Here is a 14719-nt window from a genome sequence, read left to right as displayed (position 1 = left end):
ATGCTTGGTTGATATCCATGGGAAACTTGCCCTTTTCTGATTAGAAATAGAGAAGAATGAGTGGTAGGGTAGAGGGGAAGTGGGAGAAGGGCTGGGAAGGGGAAAAACTGGGATTGGGATGTTAAATAAATAAATGGAACATGACCCATTTAAGGAGTTTTAAGGAAAAAGGGGGTTATACAATAAAAGATTTTGAAACTTTAGATACAAGCAAGCAAAAGTCACACTAGTAATCAAATTAACATAAAATTTGCATTGAAATTCAATTATTTCTATTCTTATTTTCTAAAATAACTTTAAAAAACATATTTCCTATTAATAGGCATAGAAAAGTGTATTCTAAAAAAATCAAGTAACAATAAAAGCCAGGATCACATATGACAGAAGCATAAAATTTTTAAATAAAATTTAAAGACTCACAAGTTGTAATAAAAGTCTCTAATTAAATAGTATGCAATCATAAATGACCAATATGAATAGACAAAAGAAAATAGAAAGTATTCAAAAGAAAATGTGTCAATAGAGAAACTCTAAGAAAAAATAAGATGAACTCTGTTAAAAGGTTGAAAATAACAAAGAAGAATTGGTGAGTTTGGTTATACATCAATAGAAATTATCCAAAAGGAAATACAATTTATAAAATTTTATCTTTTATTTTTTAAAATGATTTTTTCATTTTGCATATCAATCCTAGTTTCCTTCCTATCCCCTCTTCCTACTTTTTGCACCATCTCTTCACTCCCAATCCCCCATCTACTCTTCAGAGAGAATAATGCTTCCCATGGTTAGTCAACAAAGTCTGACTTAATTACTTTAGTCAGGATCTAGTCTCTTCCCCCTATATCTAGGCTGAGCAAGTTACTCCTCCAAAAGGAATAGAATCCAAAAAGCCAATTCAAAACACTAGGGATAAATCCTCGTCCCACTGCCAGGGGCCCCGCAGACTGTTCCACCTTGACAAGTTTCACTCCCATTCAGGGGTCCTAGGTGGGGCCTATACTGGTTCCCAAACTGTTAGTTCAGAGTCAGTGAGCTCCCACTAACTCAGGTCAGCTGTGACTGTCCCCATCATGGTCCTGACCCCTTTGATCACATTATTTCTTCTCCCTCTCTTTGACTGGTCTTGGGAGCTCGGCCAGGTGTGAGCTGAGAATCTCTGCATCTATTTCCATCAGTTGATGGATGAAGGTTCTATGATGACAACTAAGGTAGTGATCAATCTCATTACAGGAGAAGTCCAGTTTAGGTACCCTCTCCACTATTGTTTGGAGTCTTAGCTGGGGTCAATCTTGTGGATTCCTCGGAATTTCCCTTGTGCCAGGTTTTTATTAACCTCATAATAGCTCTCTCAATCAAGATTCGGCCATCCGGTTCTCTTATGTTCTTCTCCCCCTTTCTTTTCCCCCTCCACCTACAACTCTACCCTCCCTTCTTCCAATGCCCCCCATTCTCCCAACTTTCTCAGGCGTGCTCATCAATTTCCCCTTCCTGGTTGTGGTATGGATGCATGTATGTATTTCTTAGGGTTCTCCTTGTATCCTAGCTTCTCTGGAGTCATGGACTATAGGCTGGTTAGTCTTAGCTTTATGTCTAATATCCACTTATGAATGAGGAATACAATATTAGTGTTAAGTCACCAAGGGTGGCTTTTTCTAGTTCCATCTGTCAACTATTTGCCTGCAAATTTCAAGATTTCATTTTTTTAACTGTTGAGTAGTACTCCATTGTGTAAATAAACCACATTTTCTTTATCCATTCTTTGAATGAGGGGCATCTAGGTTGTTTATAGGTTATGGCCATTATCAATAATGCTGCTATGACCATAGTTGAGCAAATGCCATTGTGGTATGAGTATGCATCTTTTGGGTATATGCTCTAGAGTGGTATTGTTGGTTTTTGAGATAGGTTGATTCCTAATTTTCTGGGAAACTGCTATAATGATTTCCAAAGGGGCTATGCAGCTTGCACTCCCACCAGCAATGGAGGAGTGTTCCCCTTAATCCTTATCCTCTCCAGCATAGGATATCATCACTGTTTTAATCTTAGCTATTTTGACAGTGTAAGATGTTATCCCAGAGTCATTTTAATTTCCATTTCCCTTATGGTTTAGGATGTTGAGTAATTCCTTAAGTGTCTTTCTGTCATTTGAGATTCTTCTTTTGAGAATTCTTTGTTTAGATCTGTGCCCGATTTTTAACTGGATTATTTGGTATTTTGATGTCTAGTTTCTTGAGTTCTTTATATATTTTGGAGATCAGTCCTCTTTCTGATGTGGGATTGATGAAGATCTTTTCCATTAAGTTGGCTGCATTTTTTACTTATTGACGGTGTCCTTTGCCTTACAGAAACTTCTCAGTTTCAGGAGGTCCCATTTTTTTATTGTTGGTCTCAGTGTCTGTGCTACTGGTATCATATTTAGTGCACATATGTACAAGGTCTTGATTTAATTTTTGTATGTGGAACCTGACTAGAAAACTGTCCATTTCTTTTAGATTTTCCAATTTTGTGGGACATAGGTTTTCAAAGTATGACCTAATGATTCTCTGGATTTCCTCAGTATCTGTTTTTATGTCCTCCCTTTTTTTAAAATTTTGTTAAATTGGATATTTGCTCTCTGCTTTTTGGTTAGTTTGGATAAGAATTTGTCTATCTTGTTGATTTTCTCAAAAAAACCAACTCTTTGTTTTATTGATTCTTGGTATTGTTTCTTTGTTTCTGTATTATTGATTTCAGCCTTCAATATGATTATTTCCTACTGTCTACTCCTTCTTGTGTTCTAGAGCTTTCGGACATTCTATTAAGTCACTAGTGTGAGATTTCTCCACTTTATGTTGGCACTTAGTGTAATGAACATTCCTCTTAGCACTGGTTTCATACCGTCCCATAGGTTTGTGTACTTTTTGCATTCATTTTCACTGAATCTAGAAAGTCTTTAATTTCTTTTTTTATTACTTTCTTGACCCAGAGGTGATTCAATTGAGCATTGTTCAATTTCCATGAATTTGTAGGGTTCCTGTAATTAGTGCTGATGTTAAACTCTAACTTTAATCCATGGTGATCCAAGAAAATATAGAAGTTATTCCATTTTTTTGTAACTGTTGGGGTTTGTTTTGTTACTGAGATTGTGGACAATTTTCAAAAAGTTTCTATGAGGTGCTGGGAAGAAGGTCTATTCATTTGTGTTTGGGTGAAATGCTCTATAGATGTCAGTTATATCTATTTGTTTCATGATATATGTTAGTTCTCATATTACTCTGTTAATTTTATGTCTGGAAGACCTGTCCATTGATTAGAGTTGGATGCTGAGGTCTCCTGCCATTAGTGAGTGGGGTTTGATATGCAATTTAAGCTTCAGTAATGCTTATTTTACATATGTGGGTGCTGTTGTATTTGGGGCATAGATGTTCAGATTTGAGAGTCAATATTGATGGATTTTTCCTTTGACAAATATGAAGTGTCTTTCTCTATCTCTTTTAATTGATTTTAGTTTGAAGTCTATTTTGTTAGACATTAGGACAACTACACATGCTTATTTCTCAGGTCCATTTGATAGGAACATCTTTCTCCAGCACTTTACTTTGAGGTAATGCCTGTCTTTGAGATTGAGGTGTGTTTCTTGTATAAAATAGAAGTTGGTCCTGTTTTCCTATCTATTCTGTTAGCGTGAGTCTTTTTATAGGTGTATTGAGTCCGTTAATATTAAAAGATATTAGTGACCAGTCACTGCTAATTTATGTTGTTTTTCAGTGGTAGTGTTCTATGTTTCCCTTTGGGGTTTGCTGGTGTGAGGTTATCTGGTTCCTTTGTTTTGTGGGTGCAGTTAACTTTCTTGGGTTAGAGTTTTCTTTCTAGTACTTTTTCTAAGGATGGATTTGTAGATAGGTATAATTAAAATCTGGTTTTGTCATGGATTATCTTGTTTTCGCTGTCTGTGGTGATTGGAACAGTTGCTGGGTATAGCCATCTGGGCTTGCATCCATGGTCTCTTGGTATCTGCAGTACATCTATTCAGGACCTTCCGGCTTTCAGAGTCTCCAATGAGAAGCTGGCTGTAATTCTGATAAGTTTGCCTTTACATGTTACTTCCTTTTTTTCTTTTCAACTCTCAATATTTTTTCTTTATTCTATACGTTTTGTATTTTTATTATTTTATGGCCAGGGGACATTTTCTTCTTACCCAGTCTATTTCAGGTTCCGTGAGCTTCTTGTATCTTCATAGGCATATTCTTCTTTACATTGGGAATGGTTTCTTCTTTCATTTTGTTGAATGTATTTTCTGTGCCGTTGATCTGGAGTTCTCCTTCTTCTATCCCTTTATTCTTAGGTTTGGTCTTATCATGATATCTAAGATTTCCTGGTTGTTTTGTGTTAAGAATTTTTTGGACTTGACATTTTCCTTGACCAATGAATCATTTCCTCTATTGCATTTTCAACTTCTGATATTCTCTCTTCTATCTCTTGTATTCTGTTGGTGATGTTTCCATCTGTACTTCCTCTTTATTTACCAAGCTTTTCTATTTCCAGAATTCATTTGATTCTTTTGTTTTCTTCATTGTCTTCATTTCAATTTTCAAGTCTTGAACTGTTGACCTATTCACTTCACTTGTTTAATATTTTTTTTCTTGGCCTCCTTGACTTTCTAAAAGTAATTTATTGATTTCTTCTAATTTTTTGTTTGTCTTATCCATTATTTCTTTAAGGAAATATTTTATTTTCTCTTGTAGAGTATCTAGTATCTTAATAAAGTTATACTTAAGGTCATTTTCTTCTGTTTTCTCTGGGTTAGGATGTTCAATTCTTCCTTTTCTAGAACCACTTCGTTCTGGTGTTGCCATATTACTCTCTTCCTCCAATTGGTGTAGGCAGTGTCTTTGTCTCTTTGTCTAATTCTTGCAGTTGGTGTCTGTGTCTCTGGGATCGTCTCTTGGACTGACCATTGTAGGTACTCTTTGTGTCTCAGAGAGCTGCTGAGGTATCTGGGCATGTGTGGTCTGGGGGCTCAATGGGACTTGTAGATTACAGAGTACAAGTATGGATGTTGGAGCAGACTACCTACAGGAGACTTGCCCACTTTCTGAATACTGCAGCTGACATGTGTAGGGGAGAAACTTGGAGCTTTGAACTGGAGCCTAGGGCCTCGAGACTGGTTTGTACCGCTGAGGGGCTGGTCACTCATCTCTTGGTTCACTCTGTGAAATCAACAAAAAATATAATTTTCAAGGAGGAAAAACAGAATACAGTATCTTATACCATGGAAAAATTTCAAAATAGAAAGCATGCTTGTAATTTGAGCAAGGAAAAGAAAGGGAAAAAGGGAATAACAAAATAAAATATTTGATAAAATATTGGCTGATATTTTTCCAAACACAATAGCATTGAACCACATCTCAATCAATTGCAGAAAATAACCACCAGAATAAATATTAAAAAGTTTACACAAATACACACAAAATACATAATCCATAAACAAAATAGGACCTAGAAAATTCAAGAGTTGTCCAGGATGTTGGATACCATGGCAGTGTGACTGTGCAACGAACCGGAAACTTTATATGTGTTAAAATCCTCAGCTCCTCCACATTCTCCTATTGTGGTTACCTAAACTTAAGTATTTTAAAGATGTAAAAATGTGTAGTACAAAACCTGAATTTCAATATATGCAGACTTAAACTAAGCGAGTTATTTGTGTGGTTTTAAGAAAGAAATTGTAGCAAGAGAACAATAGCTGAGATGAAAACATTCTTAGAAGGGAGAATAGACTTTAAAATCACATATCTTATAATGAACATTTGTCTAGAATTTACAAGGAATGCTTAAAAATCAACAATAATTAAACAATCTAATACCTCAACACAATTAGATTTTTTTTCCAGAGAAAATAGATTTAAAAATGATCAGTTAGCTCACGAATACTTAATGCCATAGTCATCAGGGAAAACTAAAAAAAAACTCAGAGAAGTATTATTTCACAGTTATTATTACAGTGTAAAAACAAAAATCTGATAAATACTTACAAGGGCATAATGAAACTGGTGCCATCATATAGTTCTCTGGGGAGTTTAAAATGGTATAGTCACTTTAGGAAACATTCTGTCTATTTTTGAAATGATGCAGGATTCAACAGTTTCACTCCAAGAGAAATAAAAATATATTCAAACAAAACCTTATATATTAATATTTATATAAGAAGTTTTAATAATAGCAAAAGGGTGAACAGAATCCAATAGCCTTCATTGTATAAACAAAATGAGAACCTCCACTGTGGGAGGAAGAAGTCAATTTACCTCCATTTACAGATGATATAATTGTGCTTCAGAAATCCCTAAAGGTTCTATCAAATGTCATTTTGACCAAATGAACAAAGTAGAGCTTGACAAAAGTGATTTATAAAACCTAGTAGCTTTTTAAGACAGAAATAACACTCTAAGAAAGATATCAGGAAAACAACACCCTTCAAAATAGCTTTAAAAATATCTGAAAATGGGCTTTGAAAGATCATTCAGCATTTAAGAGCCCTTCCCACTCTAGCAGAGGACTGGAGTTTGATTCCCAGCACCCTATAATGGTGCACGAACCTTTGTTTCTAGACCTGAGGGATCCAGTATCCTCATGTATGCAAATTGCCCATGCACATTAAATAAAAATAATTCCATAGGAAGTTAAATATGCATTTAGTGAGAACCAGGAAACAGAGGAAAGAATTAAAATAGATTCTAGAAGTCTGTAGGACCTTTCACATTCACAAGCAAGAAGAATTAACTATTTTTTAAAAAATTGAAGTTTATATTGTCAACATTTACCTACACATTCAATGTAATCCCTATCAAAACGGAAGTGATGTGCTTCTTTGAAAATATATTAATACACAAATAAGATTCCAAACATCCAATAAAATATAGATTAAAAATACAAAGAGTGGATGCATCTCTATTTAATTTGCTCTAGCCCAGTTCCTCCCTGTTTTCCTTTCTTTATTTCCTGTCTGCCACAACTTAGTTACTCTCCTTTCTTTAACCTTCCCAATCATGATGGACTGACACAAAAGAAACCCTGAACCAAAATAAATCTTATCTTTCAGAATTGTTGGTCTCCAGTCTTGATCCCAGAGCCATAAGAGAAAAAAATATATATCTCCTGTATACATCGAAGATGTTGCTTGTAGGATAAGACGTGAAGCCAGAACAGAAACAAGTAGCTTTGACTTTAGAACACTATTTGGAAAATTTAACAGTGACTACCTGATGGAGTAAATATTTATGATAATAACCCCTAGGTTTTATACTTTAATGGATTAAATGTGTGATAAGTCTTACATCTGAAAATTATTTAAAATATTTAAAGAAAACATAAAATATGCTTATAATTTAGTACATATGATAAATTATAATAACAAATTCCATAAGGATTCTAACAGCATAGTCTTTCAAACTACTCATAAATTGCTAAAGAAGAGCCACATATTATACATTCTTATGACTAGAAAAGCAAACTGAGACAAAATTATCCAGCATTATATAGTAAATAGGTAGATGAAAATTTTATACTTTTCCTTACCTTATAAAAATTGAAAATCTAGGGCTCTCTCAGATTTGAGATATTTTCTACTTGGAGTACTACAGAATGCGTTTACATGAAAAAAATCATTTTGTAGCTTTAGTTAGCTGAAAGTCTCTTGGGTAAATATATTTGTTAAAATTCAGCAGTTATATATTCATAACATGTGGACTTTTACTATATACATAATCATACAAGAAATAAAATGATAAAGAAATAATTATGAAAATCATTTTACGAACTGACCTTTTGACATTTTGTGGCAGAGTTTAACTTTTTATTGCTTCCCATACTCTTTAGTGCTCTTCAGCCACATTTTTTCAATATCTTTTTAGTCATTCATAAGTATTGCATAATTCTTGTAACTATTTTCAAAGGGGTAATATTTTTCCTTTTATGCTCCTAGTGTGTTATTAAAATTAAGGAGAAGTATTGACTTTTATATCTCAATCTGATCTATAGCCAATTTCCCAAAGTCTTATTACTTTCAATAAATTATCTCAATTTTCTGGTAAAGCAGTTCTATTTTCTGAGAATAAAAAGTGTTGTGGTTTGGATGGATGTTCATTAAATATCTCTACATTAAAACTACAGACTGGCACTACAGGGCATGTTGGAGCCTCTAGAAGGAACTTCCTGGTGGGAACGCCTTCGGTTACTGGGGGCAATGCCTTGAAAGCTGCTTCTATTCATCTGTAACCATATCTTAGATCACTGCTCTCTGTATTCAAGCAAGCTGTTTAATCTCTTCTGCGTTTCCACACTGATATGTTGTTCTTGGCAGTCTTCATGTAAGTGGTCCTAGACATGAAGAACTTTCTAAACTATAAGGGTAAATTAACCTTTCTCCTCACAAATTGCCTCATGTATTTTAATTGTGTCATAAAGCTGACAAATACTAATGGGAATTTTTTAATTAGTTTGTTTCACTTATTGTAATTGTATTCTATTTTTACTTCATTGTCCAATCTAAAGTTTTAGAAGTAAAATCTTGACTGACAGTGTTATAGTTTCTGTTTTTTGTTAAGTGTAGAATTTCAACTTAAAATATTGTTTGTTGAGTGTTGACAGTTATTTTATGCTTAATGTAATTCCCTTAAATTTTATTAATTATGGCTGCTGACATGTACTTGATTCTTTTGGATCATTTACTGACTTAGATAAAATTACTTGATTCATATATACTCATTAAAATCCTGTAGATTCCTGTATAGTGTGACTACAATGACAAGCTAAATTAGTCATGCATGTTATTCTTAGGTACTTTAGATTATAGTTATATCAATGCATGAATAAGGTGGATTTTTTTCTGATCTATGAATAATAAAAAGATGTATATTGAATTTCATGATATTTCTGGGAGGCAACATTGCTAATATGATGACTCAAAGATAGAGTGGGTTACAAATATACTTAGTGAGTTGAAGGAATGTCTGTGTGGATGAACAGAGTGGGTAGAGAAAATCTGTTCAAAGGAGATGTACGGATTCATAGAGTGCCCAAATCATTCATTCCACTGGGAGTTAAGGTGTAGTGAATTATGTTAATATGCTGACAGGTGCCGAGATATCCTAGCATTCCTAATATAAACTTTTTTTTCTAGTGTATTATTCAGATAGTACACTCCAAGCTTCCTTTAATACTCATTTATATATCTTTGATACATAACAACAATAAATACTTTTTGAATGGGATTTCTCAGTTTAGGTTTTATACTCTCTTTAGTTGGTGGCACTAAATGATTAAGTTTTTTTTTAATATAAAAGCTGAAAAGCTCATCTTTTAGGGGAATTTGTTAGTCAAAATACACCACAGAAACTAATCTTCTACTGAAAAACACTATGGATTTATCAACTCTCCATAAAATTATCACACCATCAATACTCCTCATTTTTTATAATGCATATTATTTTCATTCAGATGATTATTTATTTTAAATTTTCTAGAGATTTAAGTATTTTACAGGAATTTATTAACTAGGTGAATTTATTGAAAATCTTACTTTACTGAAATGATACAGTATTGAGACTCATAAAGTAATGCCAGTTTCACTCTTCACAACCGTAATTGTATATACTTCTCAGTGTAATGGGATATTAGCTCTTTCTTTGAAAATTTTCATGTTCTAAAGTGTCTCCTTACCTTATTTTCATTATATTTCTTATTTTATAGTTTTGTATGTATTATTAAAAATGACTTTATTCCCAATAAGATGATCTTGTGAAAATGCAGGCTTCATGTTTAAAAAATATCCTCTGCTTTGCTCTTAATTGTGTCTGTTTAGCTTAATTTGAATTTCTTATTGATTTCATTCTAAATTATTTTATAATTTATGGGTATTTTCATTTTCCATTCAAATATGCATATACTCAAACATTTATGGTTATCAGTACCCTTGGATTTTTGTTATTAATGTTACCTTTTTGATTTTCACTGTATCAAACTTAGACACTATTTTGCTACCGAACTGCCTCTTACTTTCATGGAAATTTTGTGTTATGCCAATGTAAGTTTATGTGTATTTAATTTATTGTTGGGGGTGATGGCTAGTTCATTATTGGCCTCTTTGACTTGAAATAATCACTCAGAGAATATATTAAGTGCAATACTGTTTAGCCAATAGCTTAAGCATATTTCTAGCTTGCTGTTATATCCTAAACTCACCCATCTCCATTAATCTGTGTTTAACCAGTTGGCTGTGGCTTACAGGTAAAGTTCTGTATGGCTTCTGTCCCTATCAAGGCTATATGGCTTCTCCTGCTCTACCTTCATTCTCCCAGCATTCAGCTTAGGTTTATGCCGAGGGTCTACTTTGCCCTATCACGGATTATGCCAACTTCATTATTCATTAACCAATAAAAGCAACATATATACAGAAGGACTTTGCACACCATTTCCTCTTTTCTATAAAAGAAAAAAGAAAGGTTTTAACTTTAACATAGTAAAATTACATATAACAAAACAGATATTAAGCAAGAATTACAGTTACAATATTTATATCTACTTTATTTTTTTATCATAACTTGGAGAAAATATAACTTTTTTTCTTCCACTTTCTCAAAAACTCCAGAGGGATATAATATTACCTAAGTAGTGCTCACTTCGGCAGCACATATACTAAAACTGGAACGATACAGAGAAGATTAGCATGGCCCCTGCGCAATGATGACACGTAATTTTGTGAAGCGTTCCATATTTTTTTACGAAAACAGGATCCAACATTCTGCTGTTTACAAGAAACACACTTCAATCACAAAGACAGACACCTACTCAGAGTAAAGTGTTGGGAAAAGGTTTTTCAAGCAAACGGACCTAAGAAACAAGCGGGTGTGGCCATTCTAATTTCCAAAAAAATTGACTTCAAACTAAAATCAATCAGAAAAGATGGAGACGGACATTTTATACTAATAACAGGAACAATTCATCAGGAGGAAGTCTCAAACCTGAATATCTATGCCCCTAATATAAAAGCACCCACTTATGTAAAAGAAAAACATTTAGAACTCAAGGCAGTCATCAAACCACACACACTAATAGGAGGAGACTTCAACACACCTCTCTCAACAATGGACAGGTCAATCAGACAGAAACCCAACAGAGAAATAAGAGAATTAATAGAGGTAATGAATCAAATGGACTAAAAAGATATCTATAGAACATTCCACCCAAATAAGAAAGAATATACCTTCTTCTCTGCAGCTCATGGAACCTTCTCAAAAATTGACCACATACTTGGTAACAAAGCAAACTTTCACAGATACAAAAAAATATTAGTAATTACCTGTGTCTTATGGATCACCATGGAATAAAGTTAGAATTCAATAACAATTCTAACACCAGAAAGCCTACAAACTCATGGAAGCTGAACAGTCAACTACTAAATCACACCTGTGTCAAGGAAGAAATAAAGAAAGAAATTAAAGTCGTCCTTGAATTTAATGAAAATAAAGACACAACATACTCAAACCTATGGGACACAATGAAAGCAGTGCTAAGAGGAAAGTTCATAGCACTAAGTGCCCAATTAAAGAAAACGGAGAAAGCACACATTGGAGACATAACAGCACACCTGAAAGCTCTAGAAAAAAAAGAAACAGACTCACCCAGGAGGAGTAGAACACTGGAAATAATCAAACTGAGGGCTGAAATCAACAAAATAAAAACACAGAAAACAATCCAAAGAATCAATGAAACAAAAAGCTGGTTCTTGGAGAAAATCAACAAGATCGACAAACCCATCTCCAAACTAATCAAATGGCAGAGAGAGAACATGCAAATTAATAAGATCAGAAAAAAAGGGGGACATAACAACAGACACAGAGAAAATTCAGAGAATCATTAGATCTTTCTACAAAAGTCTGTATGTCACAAAATTGGAAAATGTAAAAGAAATGGACATTTTTTTAGATTAGTACCATATACCAAGTTGAACCAAGACCAGGTAAACAATCTAAATAGACCTGTCAGTTGTGAAGAATTAGAAGCTGTTATGAAAAATCTCCCTACCAAAAAAAGCCCAGGACCAAATGGTTTCAATGCAGAATTCTACCAGAACTTCCAGGAATAGCTAATACCTACATTCCTTAATGTATTTCACAATATAGAAACAGAAGAGTCATTGCCAAACTCTTTTTATGAAACTACAGTTACCCTGATACCAAAACCACACAAAGACACAACCAAGAAAGAGAATTACAGGCCAATCTCACTCATGAACATTGACGCAAAAATTCTCAATAAAATACTGGCAAACCAAATCCAAGAACACATTAGAAAAATTATCCATTATGATCAAGTAGGATTCATCGCAGAGATGCAGGGCTGGTTCAACATACACAAATCTATCAATGTAATGCATCATATAAATAAACTGAAAGAAAAAAACCATATGATCATTTCATTGAATGCTGAAAAAGCATTTGAAAAATTCAACACCCCTTTATGATAAAGGTGTTGGAGAGATTGGGGATAGGAGGATCATACAAAAATTCAGCACCCCTTTATGATAAAGGTGTTGCAGAGATTGGGGATACGAGGATCATACCTAAATATAATAAAAGCGATATATAGCAAGCCGAGAGCAAACATCAAATTGAATGGAGAGAAACTCAGAGCCCTTCCACTAAAATCAGGAACATGACAATGCTGACCACTCTCTCCATACCTCTTCAATAGAGTGCCTGAAGTTCTAGCAATAGCAATAAGACAACATAAGGGGATCAAGGGGATTCGAAGTGGAAATGATGAAGTTAAACTTTCGTTATTAGCAGACAATATGATAGTGTACATAAGCGACCCCAAAAACTCTACCAAAGAAGTCCTACAGCTGATAAACACCTTTAGTAATGTGGCAGGATACAAGATCAACTCCAAAAAATCAGTTGCCCTCCTATACACAAAGGATAAAAAGCAGAGAGGGAAATCAGAGAAACATCACCTTTCACGATAGCCACAAATAGCATAAAATATCTTGGGGTAACTCTAACCAAGGAAGTGAAAGACCTATTTGACAAGAACTTTAAGTCTTTGAGGAACGAAATAGAGGAGGTTACTAGAAAATGGAAAGACCTCCCATACTCTTGGATTAGGAGAATCAACATAGTAAAAATGGCAATTCTACCAAAAGCAATCTATAGATTCAATGCAATCACAATCAAAATCCTATCAAACTTCTTCAAAGACCTTGAGAGAACAATAATCAACTTTATATGGCAAAACAAAAAACCCAGGATAGCCAAAACAATCTTATACAATAAAGGAACTTCTGGAGGCATTATCATCCCTGACTTCAAACTCTATTACAGAGCGACAGTATTGAAAACAGCTTGGTATTGGCATAACAACAGAGAAGTCGACCTATGGAATCGAATAGAAGACGCGGATATTAACCCACAAACCTATGAACACCTGATTTTCGACAAGGGAGCTAAAGGTATACAATGGAAGAAGGAAAGCATCTTTAACAAATGGTGCTGGCATAACTGGATGTCAACCTGTAGAAGAATGAAAGTAGATCCATATCTGTCACCATGCACAAAACTCAAGTCCAAATGGATTAAAAACATCAACATTAACCCGACCACTTTGAACCTGATAGACGAGAAAGTGGGAAGTAGTCTACAAGATATAGGCACAGGAGACCACTTCCTAAGTAGAAGCACATTAGCACAGACAATAAGAGAATCAACGAATAAATGGGACCTACTGAAACTGAGAAGCTTCTGTAAATCAAAGGACACTGTCAGTAAGATAAAAAGGCTACCTTCCAACTTGGAGAAGATCTTCACCAACCCCTCATCAGACAAAGGTCTGATCTCCAAAATATGCAAAGAACTCAAGAAGCTAGACACTAAAACTCTGATTAACCCAATTAAAAAATGGGGTATTGAACTGAACAGAGAATTCACAACAGATGAACTTCGAATGGCCAAAAGGCACTCAAGGTCATGCTCAACCTCTCTAGTGATCAGGGAAATGCAAATCAAAACAACTTTGAGATACCATCATACATCTGTCAGAATAGCCAAACTCAAAAACACCAGTGATAGTCTATGCTGGAGAGGATGTGGAGTGAGGGGAACACTCATCCATTGTTGATGGGAATGCAAACTTGTGCAGCCACTGTGGAAATCACTGTTGCGGTTTCTCAGGAAACTGGGAGTCAACCTCCCTCAGGACCCAGCAATTCCACTCTTGGGAATATACCCAAGAGATGCCCTATCATACTACAAAAGCATTTGTTCAACTATGTTCATGGCAACACTATTTGTAATAGCCAGAACCTGGAAACAACCTAGGTGCCCCTCAATAGAAGAATGTTTAAAGAAGGTGTGGAACGTATACACATTAGAGTTTTACTCAGCAGTAAAAAACAATGACATCTTGAATTTTGCATGCAAATGGACAGAAATAGAAAATGCTTTACTGAGTGAGGTAAGCCAGACCCAAAAAATAGGAATATGGTATGTACTCACTCATAAGCAGATTCTAGCCATAGTTAAAGGTCTTGAGCCTATAATTCGTGATCCTAGAGAAGCTAAATAAGAAGGTAAACCTGAAAAAAATCATATAGTTATCCTCCTGGATATTGGAAGTAGACAAGATTGCCAGGCAAACTTGGTTGCATGGGAGCTGGGGGGTTGAAGTAAAGGGAGATGGTTAGAGA

At 34.6% G+C, this 14719-nt stretch overlaps 1 non-coding gene across 1 annotated transcript; it reads left to right on the top strand.

Moving 5' to 3' along the window:
- The first annotated feature begins 10647 nt into the window (after positions 1-10647).
- On the top strand, positions 10648-10754 carry LOC148123530 (U6 spliceosomal RNA). The gene has a single exon (XR_015734875.1). It is a non-coding gene; the product is annotated as a U6 spliceosomal RNA (small nuclear RNA).
- The last annotated feature ends 3965 nt before the right edge of the window (positions 10755-14719 follow it).

Source organism: Myodes glareolus, chromosome 1, assembly GCF_982192425.1.
Source record: "Myodes glareolus chromosome 1, mMyoGla1.1, whole genome shotgun sequence".
In the NCBI taxonomy this organism is placed as follows: domain Eukaryota; kingdom Metazoa; phylum Chordata; class Mammalia; order Rodentia; family Cricetidae; genus Myodes; species Myodes glareolus.
The sequence above is the reverse complement of the archived record's forward strand: the minus strand, read 5'-3'. Positions and strand labels throughout refer to the sequence as shown.